This window comes from Dipodomys spectabilis, unplaced genomic scaffold, assembly GCF_019054845.1.
Source record: "Dipodomys spectabilis isolate Male_0828 unplaced genomic scaffold, ASM1905484v1 ptg000365l, whole genome shotgun sequence".
Taxonomy (NCBI): domain Eukaryota; kingdom Metazoa; phylum Chordata; class Mammalia; order Rodentia; family Heteromyidae; genus Dipodomys; species Dipodomys spectabilis.
In genome coordinates this window covers 8,453,418-8,469,631 of record NW_024871042.1, presented here as the reverse complement: position 1 = coordinate 8,469,631, position 16,214 = coordinate 8,453,418, and positions in this window count along the sequence as shown.

Here is a 16,214-nt window from a genome sequence, read left to right as displayed (position 1 = left end):
GCAGCCAAGAAAGAAAAGCTTTGAACCTGAGTTTATTCAAACGATACCCATGTGCTAGGTTAAGAGGTGATAAACAGTTCAGCTGACTTCTGGAATCTGACAATTAAATGTGGCATTTAGTTTGTCTTAGTTTTCCTGAAACAGTGCCAAAGGAAGATTTCAAATTTGTTTTTTGAATCTAGATACCTGACAGGATGCTAGAGATAATGGCTCAGCGGGGAAAGGTAAAAGAGAAATAAATGTCCCAAGAAGTTAAAAGCAGAAGTAGTGCTGGTGTCCCCAGGCCTTACCCTCCCCCTCATCGCTGCTTTACACTGATTCTGTGCATACCAGCAGACATCCTTTTCCTTTCTGTCTCATCACCTAGGTGCATCTTGAAATGTGCACTAGGGAACGGCTGCTCCTGGTTTGCTTACTTGAAGTCATCTGTTGAACTATAGGACTGGGGAGGAAAAAAAGTGTGGGGAGAAATTATTCTGTCACACTGTGTTTATAACACAAGTAAGATTCTTTTTACGTCACACAGAAAAAGACGTTTATAGCCAACATACAGGGAGAAGCAAAAGCTCACCCTAATTCTTTAGTGTTCTGATGTGTGAATGAAAGTTTATGGAATGGAGGGTAATTTTGACTAGACACGATTTTGGCTGATGCAGATAGACCTGAAAATAACGTAGCCCTATGAATCCACAATGCTCTCTCTCTTTGTCTCCTTCTCTGTCTCTATCTGTCTCTCCCATTTTCTTTCTCCACCTCACTGTCCCTCTCTGTCTCTCTCATTTTCTGTTTCTATCTCTGTCTCTGCCTCTCTATCTCACACACACATAAACCATTTCTCTTGTTCAAAGAGAGGACCACCACCCTCTAAGACATCGGCCTGTAAGTAGGAAACCATCGCCCAGGAAGGCTTCCTGATTTCTTATTTCCCCTGCTCTCAGGTGTCTCTCTGTGCACCCACTTCCCTCTGTCCTCAAAGCTGGGCTTTAGCAGGATCCTGGCACTGGAGCTCAACTGTTGAATTTTCTCTTTGAAGGATCCTGCTTCTTTTTTGTGTGGTCATAGTCCTTCTTCTATTCAGCCACCAGGCTGAATTTCTGGCATATATAATGAATCTCTTGTTTAAAATCAGTGTTTCCTAATGCTCTGCATATGAAGCACAAATGCTTAGCCTAGTTTATCATGAGCTTGTGCTGTCTAAGCTCCAGCCATAGGAGTGTGCTTGCCGAGTCTCAACTCTGTAGCGTTTGTGTCCCTGGCAACTATACACACAGAGGATGATGTCAACTACTGCAAGTGATCAGAAGTTCCCCACTGTGGCATTGCTTCTTAGAAAAAAATGCCCACACATCTCTGCTTTAAAGCACTTAAAGCACAGCTGTAAACATTTGTATCCATTTATATATGTTCAATCCTCTACTAACTGTAGTCTTTAGGAGGGTAACACTTTTGTCTTGATAGCTGTTTTTCTCCTACTTTGTCCCTACTTTGTACAACATCTGGCCTATGATGAAAGCTCAATAGGTCATGCTTTTTAAAAATTATTAACATACATTAATTATACAAGGGGAGTTTCAGTGTAACATTTCCACACACGCACGCAAAGTATCTGAATGAAATTTATTCCCTCTTCTCCCCTAAGACTCTCTTGTCTCTCATAATTTCTTACATCTTACTCCTTCTTAAAACATTTTTAAAACAGGTATCATTGTTCGATTTCCACATAAGCAAACAAACTACTTCAACCATATTTCCTCACTACTTAAAGAGCTAGAACATTTTTGTATCCCTTGGGATTTTTGCTATTATGCAGGTGTAGCATAAATGCTTGATGGAAAATGAAACAGCCATGATATCTGGTTAATGCTGAAGTGTTGAGACCTGTTGAATCTGGAGCTTGCTTATATCATCTGGTTTTATTTGATATTCTTTTTGATTTGCTGTAAATGCAGAATCTTGATCTCCTTCTTCCTTTTTTTTTAATGCAGTACCCCATCTCAGCAGCAGCTATGAAAGGGGGATAGAAATGGCCAAGTTTAGAATGTTTCACCCACACTCATGGATACCCCATGGCTGTTTCTTTCACATTTATTTCCATATCCTCCTTGAAGCCAGACTTCTAATCTCTGTTCCATGGTGGATCCCACCAAGCCCTTGAGTAGCTGAGATGAGGAAAGAAAGCCAGCAGAACCCTGAATGGAAGAGAAGCTTTGAGAGCTTCAGAAATGATGAGTTCACATGAGGAATCTTTTCTAGGCAGAAGGGCTAAGCCATCATTCACTCCAGATACTGCACATGGACCATGGAGGAATGGTGACAGGTATCACAGCTTAACAATAATCTCATGATTGTCTGTGGTTCATTGTGTCTAGCTTACATGGTCATGTTTGGATGATTGGGGGATGGGCTGATGAAGATGAGCAGAGGAAATTCCAGCAAGACAGAAGACCCTTAGCAGGATAGCTATAACTCCTGGGGACAGTTGGACATATCTGCACATTGTGATGATCATTCATTGCTTTGATTCAAAGGTTTCTAAAATTTATTTTTGTTGTCCCTTGGATGTAGTGTAAAAAATTAAACAGCATTAGTTTCTTCTCCTTATAGTTTAATATATAATCAATTCTTGCTTGGCTAATTCCCTACTCTTCAGTTAACCTATTATCTAGTTACCATGAACCCAACACCCGCTCTTTTCTCTCTTAACTCTTCCTTCCATCATTTACCCTACCACTTGTAGCTTCACATCTGTTTGACCCACACTTGTAGCTTCAGTTGATCACGGCCTTTGTTCCATTCCACAGCCTGTCAATCATGTCTACCTTGAACCATGTTCCTTTCTCTTTATCCATGTGCCAGACCCTCATTGTCACTTCTTTACTTGTTGGCAATAGATTTTAACTTGACCTTGTTTTTACAAGCCAGAAATACTGCCTGTCTCAATTATGACTTACTGATGGTTTCTAGTCCACTGCCATATAAATGAACTGCTCATTGTACATGATACTTTTTTGAGACAATGTTTGTTGTTACCCAGGCTAGTCTCAAAGTCCTGGTTAAAGTGATTGTCCTGCTTCAGTATTCCCAGGATTAGGGTTATAGATATGTGCCATAGTGCCTTCTGTAGTGTGTATCATTTGATGACTAATGAATGTTTCTCCCGCTCATCCCTTACAGCTCTGCTCCTCAGCCTTCAATGATTCCCTATCCCCAAAGAAAAAAAAAAACCCACTTCAGTCCTGGCTTTTGATTAATGTTACATTCTCATTGTGTACCGACTTTATGCATGAACTCTTTACTCTGGACACTGAAAATTTCTTGTTTACCTCTGAGTGCAGCATAGACCATAATATTTTCTCTTATCTGAGTAGATAATGCTATTTGCATTGTATCCTCTCTTTTTTACTTCTGATTCATTTATTTATTGCTCTATTGAAATTGTAATTATTTCTGGAGATACAGTTCAGATGTCCTTTCTTTGAGCAAACATTCCATGACTCATCTGCCAGGGGCATACAAGGAGACTTGTTTTCATTAAAATCTACGTCTCTTTAGAAATGACCACAGTGTTTCATTACCATTTTATTTATAGAATTCTAGTTTCTTCTGAATGCTTCTGTTATTCATCTTATTTATATTATTCTATTTGTCTGTTTATATTATTCTTTTATCTCTTTAAAGATATTATGATGAAGCTAGGCACTAGTGGCTTATGCCTATAATCCTAGCTATTCAAGAGGCTGAGAACTGAGGCTTGCAGTTCAAAGTCAGCCCAGGCAGGACAGTCCATGAGATTGTTATCAGCAGTTAATCACAGAAAAATTCAGAAGTGGAGCTGTGGCTCAAGTGGCAGAGCAATAAGCCTTGAGAAAAAGATGCCCAGGGATAGCACCCAGACCCAGCGTTCAAGCCCCAGGATTGGCAAAAATGAAACAAAACAAAACACAGAAACAAACAAACAAACAAAAAACAAAGCCAGAAGTAGAACTGTGTGTGGCTTAACTGGTAGAGTATCAGGCTTTAGCAAAAATAGCTCAGGGACAGAGCTCAGGCTCTGAGTTCAAGCTCCAGGATTGGCATTAAAAAAAGTCATGATGGATAATTAGGGCATTTCCTGTGTTACACTTCTTCAATTATCAAAGTTGGCTTGCTACTGTCGGTGCATTATCTTATGGTTGGTGTTTTCCTTTCTCAAGTATCCATTCTTCAGTGACAGAGAATTTTGAGTGTTGTGGCAGAGGCACTAAGCAAGAGTAACAGAATTTTAAAAATTCTTTATTTTAGTTTCACTTGAGAGCTTCAACAATTTGCTCATTGCTAAAAGACAGTCTGAAGACACTACATCTTAAAGTGATGTGTGTCTTGTTGCCCAAGATTATGGTGGTTTGCCAGCTGAAGCACAGCATTGAAATGTGGTCCATGAAGAAGAGGTAGGTAGGGTGCAATTCTTTTGGGATAGTTAAGTTATACATAGACCTCACCACCCAGGAAGAGGAGAGACTGAGTTTCTGATTTCCATTTTCCATAAGACCAGGCAGAGAACTCCATAGAAGTCCTCTGGAGTGTGTGCATGCACAGGGCTGTAATCTATTCATATGAAGAAGAATCTAAAGGAGAAGGTGGTGGGAATGATCCATCTGAATAAAGAAAGCTGGCTTTGGCACAGGGAGTAGGGGGGAGGAGGCAGCTAAATGCCCAGCATGGAAAAGGAAGGATACTATTTCCTAAGAATTAATTAAGACATCGTGGAATTCCATCCAAGAGGACTAAGGGGCACACAAAGGGATGAAAAATCATATTAAGCCAAGTAAGCCATACCCAAAGAAACACAGGCTCTCTGGTCTCTCTCATTTGTAATAATTAGTATATGCCTAGGATAGTCCTGACAGAGAATCATAATAGCTCCATAGCTATGTACATATGACCATGCAAATTGATGCTAATTGAAATGAACTCCAAGACATGGAGTCTTTTTTGTTGTTGTTGTTGACCTTGTTGTCTCCAATGTGCTGTATCTAGTTCTTTCTTATTATTTTATTTCATTTTTCTTTATCCATTGATTTATCCCTGGCAATCACTGTCTTTGATTCTGGTACCCTGTGTTTTATATATGCATTTATCTGAAAGGGGGAAAGGGAAGGGGAATAACAAAATGCTGAAAGAAGTACAAATGATGACCCATTGCAACAATGATACTCACAAGACTCTATGGCAGAAATGAACTTTACAACTTCCAGGGGCAGGGGAGGAGAGGGGGAGGGAAGAGATAGTTGGGGAAAAACAAATGAGAGGGTAACAATGTTTGACAAGAACTGTACTCATTACCTCACTCACGTAACTGTAACCCCTGTGTACAGCATCTTTACAATAAAAACGTTTTAAAAATTAGAAAAAAACTAAATATGTGCAAATATTCAACATGAATAAATCAAAATGATCAAAATGATAAAGATTCAGCTTCTTTCAAACTTGATGAATAGACTAGATATAATACAGAAAAATTCCCAGTATGGTATTGTGTACATATTTACAAACCAAGTCTAACATATCTGTAGAATATCAGAAGCTTCAGCAAAGCTACCTTGAAAAGAGAGACAAAGCCCAAACAGTCATGTAACCTGATTCCAGGACTCACTTTACAGCTACAAGAGCCAGAGAACATGGTTGAAGACATAGATTAATGGAACAGACACAGAGACCAGAAACAGACCCACAAAACATTTTCAACTTGTCTCTGGTAAAGGAACAAAGGAAACTAAATGAAGAAAGGGGAGTCTTTTAAAAATTGGTTTAGGGGAATTTGAACATTCATATTTTTTATAAATCGAATCCATACACAGACCTTATATTTTCACAAACAATAATGGCTCAGAATCCACCATAAACTCAAATGTAAAATTCAAAGATATAAAACTTACAGAAGAATCCAGAGCAGAAAATCTACACAGCGTGTTGGATGATTAATTTTTAGATACAACACCAAAAATATAGTGTGTGAAAGAAAAACGATAAATTAGACTTTGTATTAATTTAAAATCTGAGTAGGATGGTGCACATCTACAGCCCATCCACTAGGAAGACTGAAGCAGGAGGTCATGAGATCACCAGCCTCAGTGCCAGTGTATTGTCTTGTCTCTAAAACAAAAAGGAAAACATAAATGTATCTGCTTCATGAAAGATGCTGTAAGACAATGAAAAGACAAATTATAGGTTGGGAGAATTATTTTCAAAGCACATGTCTTATAAAGAATGCTTATCCAAATATATAAATTCATCAGTAGGATCACAAACATCCTAATTAAACCATGAATGAATGATCTCAATAGCTATCTTACCGACCTGATATACAAATTGCAATTAATCGCACAAGAAGCCTGTTATTCAACATCATTGTTCACTGGGGAATTACAAATTAAAAAAAGCGGCAGTGAGCTTTTATGACATACCTAGCAGAATGGCTAAAATCCAAAAGCCCGATGGACAGCAACTAATGAGAATGCAGAATGGTGAACTCTACCTCCTTGCTGGTAGAAATACAAAGATGTGGGCCATCTCTGGTAAAACTAGACCTGATTTTAACATGATTTAGAAATCTCACTTCTAGATATCTATGTAACTTATTTGGAAACCATGTCCCCACATAAAGCAGGAAATAAATGTTTATTGAAAATTTCCTTTTACTCAACTATCCTAGAAGTAACCAAGAATTCCTTAAAAATGTTAGCAGTTTGGGAAGGTGGCTCAGTGGTAGAGTGCTTCCCTTGCATGCATGAGGCCCTGGGTTCGATTCCTCAGCACCACATATGCAAAAAGAAAAAAGCCAGAAGTGGCGCTGTGGCTCAAGTGGTAGAGCGCTAGCCTTGAGATGAAGAGCTGAGGGACAGTGCCCAGACCTAGAGTTCAGGCCCCACGACTGGACCCCTCCCCCCAAAAAAGTTAGCAGTTGAACAAGTGGTGATGCATCCATTCAATGGACAACTAACCACTTGGTAATATATACAAACGAGCCATACAATAATGCTGAATATCTGTTCATTTCTGACTATAATAAAATCCATTGATATTCCACTCTGTTTGCTCAGTCCCAGCCTGGAAAATGACTGAAAGCTCCCCTACAGGGTGCTCCAGAAGTTGTGTTTATTATGTTACTGAGGAAGGACAGGGGTGCTTTCATTAAAACATTGTTTATAGAGTTTCTGTTAAGATGCGGACTGAGTCCTGCCCTCTCCTGCCTGGGCACAGGCAGGAGCGGTGCCTTCCACGTCCTCTCACTCTTACTAAGAAAGCATAGGGAGCTGTTGTATGACCTGAGGAATTCCAATGTGCTTACGAGTCCTGGGGACTGGGAGTTGGGGAACAGTCATTATTTCTGTTTCTTAGGACACTTGCTCCCAACATGATTTGCTGTTGCCCACCACCCACACAGGCTTGACTCACCACTGTCCTTCCGGGTTTTCCAGACAAACAGAAAAGCACAAAACCAAACCCAAACCGAATTCAAAGAGGCACACATGGGGATGCAAATTATGAATATACACAAATGACCAAAATCAACACGGAAATTATCTCCACCAGTGTCCATCAAGGTTCAAATCCAAATTGAAATGCTCCTTCAAAGCTACCACAATGGACACAACAAACAAGAAAGATAGTAATAAGTGTTCATATGAATATGGCTACTGTAGAATTCTCATACAGTAAGTGGGGAATGTAAGGATGTACCTACTTTGTACCTTGTCTAGCCATTCCTCAAAAGATTACATATAAAATAATCAGATGACCTGTAAATCACACCTAGCTATATACTCATTTGTAATGAAAATATATACTAACACAACATATTGTATAAGAATATTTATAGTAACACTATTCCTAACAGTCAAAAAGTGAAAAAAAATCCAAACGTTCAGCAACTGATGAAGAGGTAAATAAAATGTGGATTATGTATACAATGGAATATCATCTCAACAATGAAATGAAATTAAATATTGATATATACTACATGAATAAACCTTAAGAAGGGCTCTGAAATGAAGCTGGTGGCCATCACAAAGAACAGAACACTTCATTATTCAACATATACAAAACAATAGCAAGAAGAAAAATCCATGTGTGTCCTTATCTTGGGGTTCATTTCGCCTAACACCATCTTATCTAACCTTTTCTGCTTGTCTCAGACATATACTGGTTATTGCAAATAAGAGAAACCATGGGACCTATGTTTCTTTGGGTCTGGCTCATTTCACTTAATATAATTTTTTCCAAGTCTTTCCATTTACTAACAAATGGGGCAATGTCATTCTTTCTGATAGAAGCATAGAATTCCATTGTGTGTGTGTGTGTGTGTGTGTATCACATTTTCTTGATCCATTCATCTACTGAGGGGCATCTGGGTTGGTTCCATAGCTCAGCTATGGTAAATAATGCTGCAATAAACATAGTTGTGCTGGTAGCTTCAGTATGGTCTTGTTTGTGATCATTTGGGTAAATACCCAAAAGTGGGATTGCTGGGTCATAGGTATTTCTTTGTTGCTTTGTATGCCCCTCCCCCACTGTATAACCCCTTTTTTCACTGTATTTGATGTTGGTATAATTTGTAGAGGGGAGGGGAATAAAACAAATTGTTTAAATAGGATACAGGTGGACCCATTGCAACAGTGAGATGTACAAGACGTTATGTCAAAAAATGAACTTTACAACTTTGGCATGGGGGGGATAGGAGGTGAGAGGTGAGGGGCATGGGGGGTAAACAGAGGTCGGGGGGAGATGGGAAGGGATGGTAAGGGGAAACAAAGGTGGAGGCAACAATGCTTGATAAGAAATGTACTCGTTATCTTGCCCATGTAATTGTAACTCCTCTGTACAGTATTCTCACAATAAAAATAAAAAGAAATGTACTCATTACCTTACCCATGTAATTGTAACCCCTCTGTACTGTATTTTCACAATAAAAAAATTTTTAAAAATATATAAAACATACAAAATAAAAAGTGAGCAAAATAAGCTGGGCACTGGTGGCATATGCCTGTAATCCCTAGCTCTCAGGCTGAGATCTGAGGGTTGCAGCTCAAAGCCAGCCCAGGAAGAAAAGTTTAAGAGACTCTTTGGTCCAATAAACTGCTCTGACAAAGCCAGAAGTGGTGCTGTAGCACAAGTGGTAGAGCACTACCCTTGAGCAAAAAGCAGCTCAATATATCACCCAGGCCCTGAGTTCAAGTCCCAGGACCAGCAAAAAGAAAAAGGAGAACACGGAAAAAAATGGAGCACAAGGCTGGAGGAAGTTGGAGAGAGTTAGAAGTGACCACTAACGGACATGGGATTTTTCTGGGGATGATGGCAACGTCCTAAACCATATTCTGCGGGTCGTTTTACAGCTTTGACTATAATAAAGGCCATTGACTTAAACACCTTGAGTGGGTGAGTAGCGTGGGATGTGAATTATTTTCAATGACGCTATTAGAAAAAGATGAAATGATAGCACAAAAACCATAGCTTTAGTGTCTTAGGTTCAGTCATACCAATTGTGACCACAATGACTTTTCCTGACAGAATAAAAGGAGTCACACACCATCACTGTCACTTACCAGATCAGAGTGGACACAGTGTGTGCTTCTGAGCTGTGCTGGGCCATCTGTTCCCATTTCTCTGTGACAGAATCTGAATTTGAAAGGAAAAAAAATGTCTCATCCATTTGTTAGTCAGTCCATGGTTTTTGGACTCTGTTTAGCCATGAATTATCACTTGATTACTCTGTGCATGATCATTCATTCCCCAATAAGACTAATGGGCAGATGCTGCCAGATGTCGGCAGCATTTTGACAGGTTGCTAAACTCAGTTGGACTCCCCAGATATTTCTTTCTGTCAACCAAGATCAATCCTGGTGAGATTAGAACAGCCACACATCCACACAACAGACCTGCCCTATTAAGAATCTCAGCATAGGGCCCTCTACTAGAATTCCAAGTCTTACAACGGCCTTGGCACTCATTTCATCCAAGAGTCTCATGTTGATATGGCAGCACTGAAGTCAATACGCCTGAAAATACTTCAAAACAAATACCATGAGGCTGCACAGAACACTCATTTTAGCTCTCAACTGCTCATCCTCCCCCATAATGCTGTTTCCATCCAGGCTAAGTGTGGACCACAGTGTCTGTCTGACAGATCAGGGTGGATTTCAGGTCTCTGGACCTAGCTGGGCCCAGAATTACTGAGAGTTACATATAATGCCCTGCTCTACCACATCTACCATGACACATTTCAAAAATAGAACATTTGACTCCTTACACATGTATTTCTAGACCTAAAGTCATATGCACTCTTGGAATAAATGTAAACGAGTTTCTTCATAATTTAAAAAATTATAGTTAAGAAGACACTGGCAAAAACCAATGTACTCATTACCTTACTTTAACTATAATTCATGTGTACATCTCCTTTATAATAACAATAAAAACAATTAAAATCAATTAAGTGAAAAGATATATAGTTAGTAACATTTCTGTGTACACAAAAGAAGTGCTCTACCAAATACAAAGGGCATTCCTAAATAGACAATATTTTCTCATGCTATTAACAGACCAGGAAATTTTTCAGGAAAATAGTGGAGTCTCCTTTGCTGGGATACTAAAGTTTCCTGGGCTTGTTTCCTGAGTCTACCTGGCCCTGTTGTGTGCCAGGCTAAACTTTGTCAGTTTGAGTCAGAAGGAATAGTAGACAGACTGCTTCTATCCACTTCAGTTTCCCCACACTCTTGAATGCAAAATTCCACCTTGTGCTTGCAGATCTGGCTTAGAAGCAGGGTTTTTATAGACTCCTACTACATTCTGACTATGGTTGCTTTCCACAAGGTGAAAAGGTCTTGCAGGCTTTAGATAAGCCTGTCTAAAAGCAGAAATCTAGCTCTTTATACTTATGCCACATCAGCACAGACACTCTTAGGTTAATTGCCTAAATCCATTTATTTAGCTGCAGGATATATGTCAACTTCTGCTGTAGAAAGCCAAGAGAAATGACCAACAATAATTCCATTCTATAAAGAGCTCCAATGAGTCTTGGCCAAAGCAGAAGCCAACCCCGTTTCCATGACAACCAAAACCCATCAGAAAGGAGTAAAGAGCCCATACAATTGTGTCATGGACCAAGTCTTATGGAAGGCTGGGTGGCAGAGGGAGAGTGGATACCCAAAGCACAGAATTAATATGATTAAATAAGCCAATGTCCTACTCGAATGTCTGGGAAAGAAGTATGTTTCTTTAGACTCAGATTTAAGAGGCTGGATGTGGGAATTATTGCTGGTATGTGGGAATAATTTACAAAGGCTCTTGATGCCTTGAGGACTCCATAGTAGTATTTAGCATAGAGGACATAAAGTCCTATGCTTACATGTCACAGTTACACTGACCCTTCCAACTCCCAGCATGCAGTGCCCAGGATGGATATATCAGGTTGAGCATGCAAGCTGGGCATCTCACCCTGGACAGATGGCCTTAGGCCTTTATTGAACAATGAGTTGTGACTGATGTTTCTGGAAAGTGTCTCTGTGGAGATTATTGACTGGCATTCATGGTCATTCTCAGCTCTAAATCTCTTCTTGACTGTTGATCTTTCCAAAAGGCATCTGATAATGCTACTGTCACTACACATGGGGAATGGAAATAAAATTTGCTGGATGAGAGGTCACAGCATTGAGAGGATGAGTTGGTTTTTTTCCTGTATAATTTTCTTGCCAGTAACAGGGTTTGAACACAGCCTCAAGCTTGCGAGCCTGGTGGTCTACTACTTGAACCACACCTTCAGGTCAGCTTTTTGCTGGTTATTTTGGACATGGAGTCACACAGACCTTTTTTCCTGAGCTGGCTTTTAACTGTGATCCTCTGAATTTCAACTTCCTGAGTAGCTAGGATTATAGGGATGAGCCACTAGCATCTAACTTTTTAATGCCCCCTTTTTTTGTAAAGGTGATGAACAGAGAGTTACAGTTACATAACTCAGGTAATTTCTTTTTCGAAAGTGCTACCCCCTCCCTTGTCTTCTCTCACTTTTCCTACTTCCGGACTCTCCTTCCCCCCAAGTTATAAAGTTCATTTCCAACACAGTGCCTAGTGAGTATCACTGTTGCATTGATTCATTCTTTCTCCTACTGTTTTTGTGGTTCCCCTTCAGATAAACTTATATTTAAGACAAAGTGTACTGAAATATAAAGCAGTGACTACAGTGAGTTTCTCTGTTGCATTGGTTCATCCTTCGTCCCACTGTTTTTGTGGTTCGCCTTCAGATAAATTTAGATTTAAGATAAAGTATACTGAAATATAAAACAGTGACTACAGGGAATAAACCAGAGGGGGAAAAATGAAAGTAAAGAGAAATAGCTACAAACAGTACACTAAGAAAAAAAACTAAAACAAAAAACCCTCATGTTTCCATATCGTGAAGCTTATTTTGATTAGCATAATTTTATATGGTTATACGTGCATAGCTATTGCGCTAAGACTATCTGATGCATTTACTGTTTACTACAAATGAAGGAAACTATGGAGCCTACGTTTCTTTGGCTCTGGATTATTTTACTTAATGATTTTTTCCAAGTCTGTCATTTTCCTTATGAATGCTATAATATCATTATTTCTGATGGAAGAGTAGGATTCCATTGTGAGTACATGACACATTTTCTTGATCCATTCATCTGCTTAGGGACATCTGGCTTGATTATGTATCTTAACTATAGTAAATAAAGCTGCAGTAAGCATAGTTGTGCTGATAACTTTCGTGTGGTCTTGTTTGTAATCATTTGGGTAAATGCCCAGAAATGGGATTGCTAGGTCATAGAGGAGCTCTATGTGTAGTCTTTTGAGGAACCTCCATACTGCTTTCCAGAGTGGTTGAACCAGTTTACATTCCCACCAACTGTGTAGTAGTGTTTCCTATTGGCCACATCCCTGCCAGTATCAGTTATTATTTGTTTTCTTGATAATGGCCATTCCTACTGGGGTGAGGTAGAATGTCACTGTGACTTTGATTTGCATTTCTTTCATGGACAGAGAAGTTGAGCATTTCTTTATGTGTCTATTGGCCATTCTTATTTCCTCTTCAGAGAGGTCTCTCTTAAGATCTTTAGCCCACTTATTAATGGGGTGGTTGTTTCTTTGAGGATTTGTTATTGGGGGTTTAAGTTTTTGAGCTCTAAGTATATTTTTATATGAAGCCGTCCCTTGTCTGTTGTTCGGCTAGTGAAGATCTTCTCCCAATCTGTGCATTTTTTATCTTGCTAGCTATGTCCTTTGCCATGCAGAAGCTCTGCAGTTTAATACAATCCCATTTATCCAGCCTTTTTGGTTTGTTGGATCTTCAGGAAGTTTCAACCTGTGCCAAGGAGTCCTAGTATTTCTCCTATCCCTTCCTGTAATATTTTCAGGGTATGGGATCATACATTGAGGTCTCTGATCCATTTGGAATTGATTCTGGTACATAATGATATGTAAGGTTCTAACTTCAGTTTTCTACATGTGCATAGCCAAATTATACAAGCACCATTTGTTGAAGAGACTATCTTTCTTCCATCTAGTGTTTCAGGCTCCCTTATCAAAGATTAGGTGGCTATAGTTCTGTGGGTTCATTTCAGTGTCTTCAACTCTATTCCATTGATCCTCAGGCCTATTCATTTGGCATCTAACTTCTTTCTGCATATTTAAATAGGAAAGATCATAGAGCAAGGGTACCATTGATTGTGAGAGCATATTCACTTCTGGAAGTGAGGGGGCTGTGATGGGCATTGGCGCATGAGAACCTTCTTACTATGATTAAGTCCAAGAGCCCAGGCATTTATCTGGCTCTGATCCACCCCTAGGGCATTAGCATTTCAGTGTGACTGACAGAATCATGACCTCTCCCTTACAGACACTCATAGATTTTAGAATCTATCTTTAAAAGACTCAATAACAATGATGTTAATGTAAAATCAAGGCAATGCCATAACTACCATTTTCTACACATTACTCATGTTGCTTGACTCTCTGAAGTTGAGGTAGACGTTTCCTAATTTTCCAGGGACTGTTTGTGATTGATGAGATGAGTCATAGTTTATGGGAGTGGAGGAGACTCAATACAAAGGCAGTTTTCAAAATGGCACTATTGGACGTCACAGGAAACCGTCCAGCCTTGCAAAAACCAGAGGAACAGTGTCTATTGTGTGTCATGCTAATGACTCAAAATGATTACTTCCTTCCTTTCAAGAACAATTTGTAACCTTGATGATGTGGTTACTCTGATGGACATTGAATGCATGGACAGAGATGGTATATCTGGGATAGCAGAAAATACTGAAATCTCAGGCAAGATCTGGATGGTGTGAGACTTGGCATGTTGATGTGCTATTAATGGATGATAGATAACTATCCACTAGAAGATGGGTAATTAGGCCTGAGACTCTGCTATAGAGAGTCAACATAGAACAGATGTTGAGAACATCTGGAAACAATGGAAATAAATGGATGTCCTGATGTCATGGAATTAGTCTTGCTGAGCCTGCAGCTGATGCTGAAAGCATCAGCCTGAGTCTGGTCCTGACTGGCCCAGCACAGCCCACGGAAGGTCCTCAGTGTTCCCGGTGCTGGCTCTGGCCTTGTAGACATTGGGTTTTTCCCAAAGGGCCATCAAAGTTGGACAAAGATATGGTATGTCTGTTTAAACTGTCAGCTTCTCAGTGACACTAACCTTGTCTGGCCTTGCAACATGGTGGATGTTTGTCTAAGAAGTTCCTATAATCACATGTGCGGCTCTACCATGGTACATAAGTCCCCTAACTCTCAACTGTTATGTATAATTAACAGCAGCAAAAGCAAATGAATCCCACACACACCAGAGCCTGTGCTCTATCCACGCACATGATATCAGCATCCTCTTTCTCTGGTCTGTCTGCCCAAGCTTTTAGCAAGAAGCAGATGGTTTGAGTTTATGATTCTTTTATTTTTGCGATGGCACCTTTTGATGGAAGTGTTGCTGCACTAAGCAGCAGATTCTAGAAGTTGGGGTAGGCGGGGAATGCAGGAGGAAGATGCAATGGTTGTAAGCTCCTACTTACCACACAAGCTTCTTCACAGAATTTGACATTCATCCAGAAATTGACATATGTGCAAATGTGCAATGCATTTGTCTGTGAGCAGAAATATGTGTGTGGCCTAAAATAGGCATGGAAGTTATCCTGGTCTACTCAGATGGGTTTGCATTTACATCTGTATTACCTTGAAGATAAGTAATTATTTTCAAGACTGGTGCTACTGGCTCATGCTTGTAATCTCAGCTACTTAGAAGGCTCAGATTGGGAAGATTGCAGTTTGAAGCCAACCTGGAGTAGAAAGTCTGCTACACTCCAAAGTAACCAGCAAAGCCTGGCTGGAGTTAGGATTTCAAGTTGTAAAGCCCCAGCTAAAGAAGCAAGCAAGCATGAGGCTCTGAGTTCATGCAGAAAAAGAGAAGGATGAGAAAGAGGAAGAAGATGAAGTGGGGGAGGAAGAAGAAGAATTCTTTAAGAAAACAGTCATACTAGGGCTGAGTGTGGTGGCTCATGCCTATAATTTTATGTGCTCAGGATGTGGACATCAGACAGAGCACCATTCAGGAAAGTCTTGACAACGGGTTAGTCAGACTCCCATCTCAACCAACAAGCTGGGCATAGCAGTACATGTTGTCATTCTAGCTATAGTAGCAGGTATGAGTAGGAGGATCACAGTTTAAGGGTGGTTCCAGGTAAAAAATGGGACAACCTATCCTTAAAATAATTAAACAACAACAAAATTAGGGGTATGGTTTGAAGCATGAAATCTGGGTTCAAACCACAGTACTATCACATACATACATGCATGCATAAAAACATAATGATAAAGACATTGAGATAAGTTTCCAATTTTGAGGAAAGCTAATGCTTCAAGTTTGATCCCAGGAAGAGTTTAATCTTTGCCTAAGGGTAAGGTTTATTGTATACACTTTTGTATGCTCACATTAGGGACACTCACTTGTCAAGTACTACCACCTACAATCTCCTTTTAGAAAGCAAGGCACGATTAATGCTGTTTCCTTTATACCATGCTGCTTTTAATTCATGAATGCCCCATTGCCAGCTATGATTCCATTTTCCAAGGTAAATGTGATGTGTGGTTTTCTCTGCATTCTATTTTCCAGTATTTTAATTTCTCATCATGCATTAAATGCCATCCAAGCC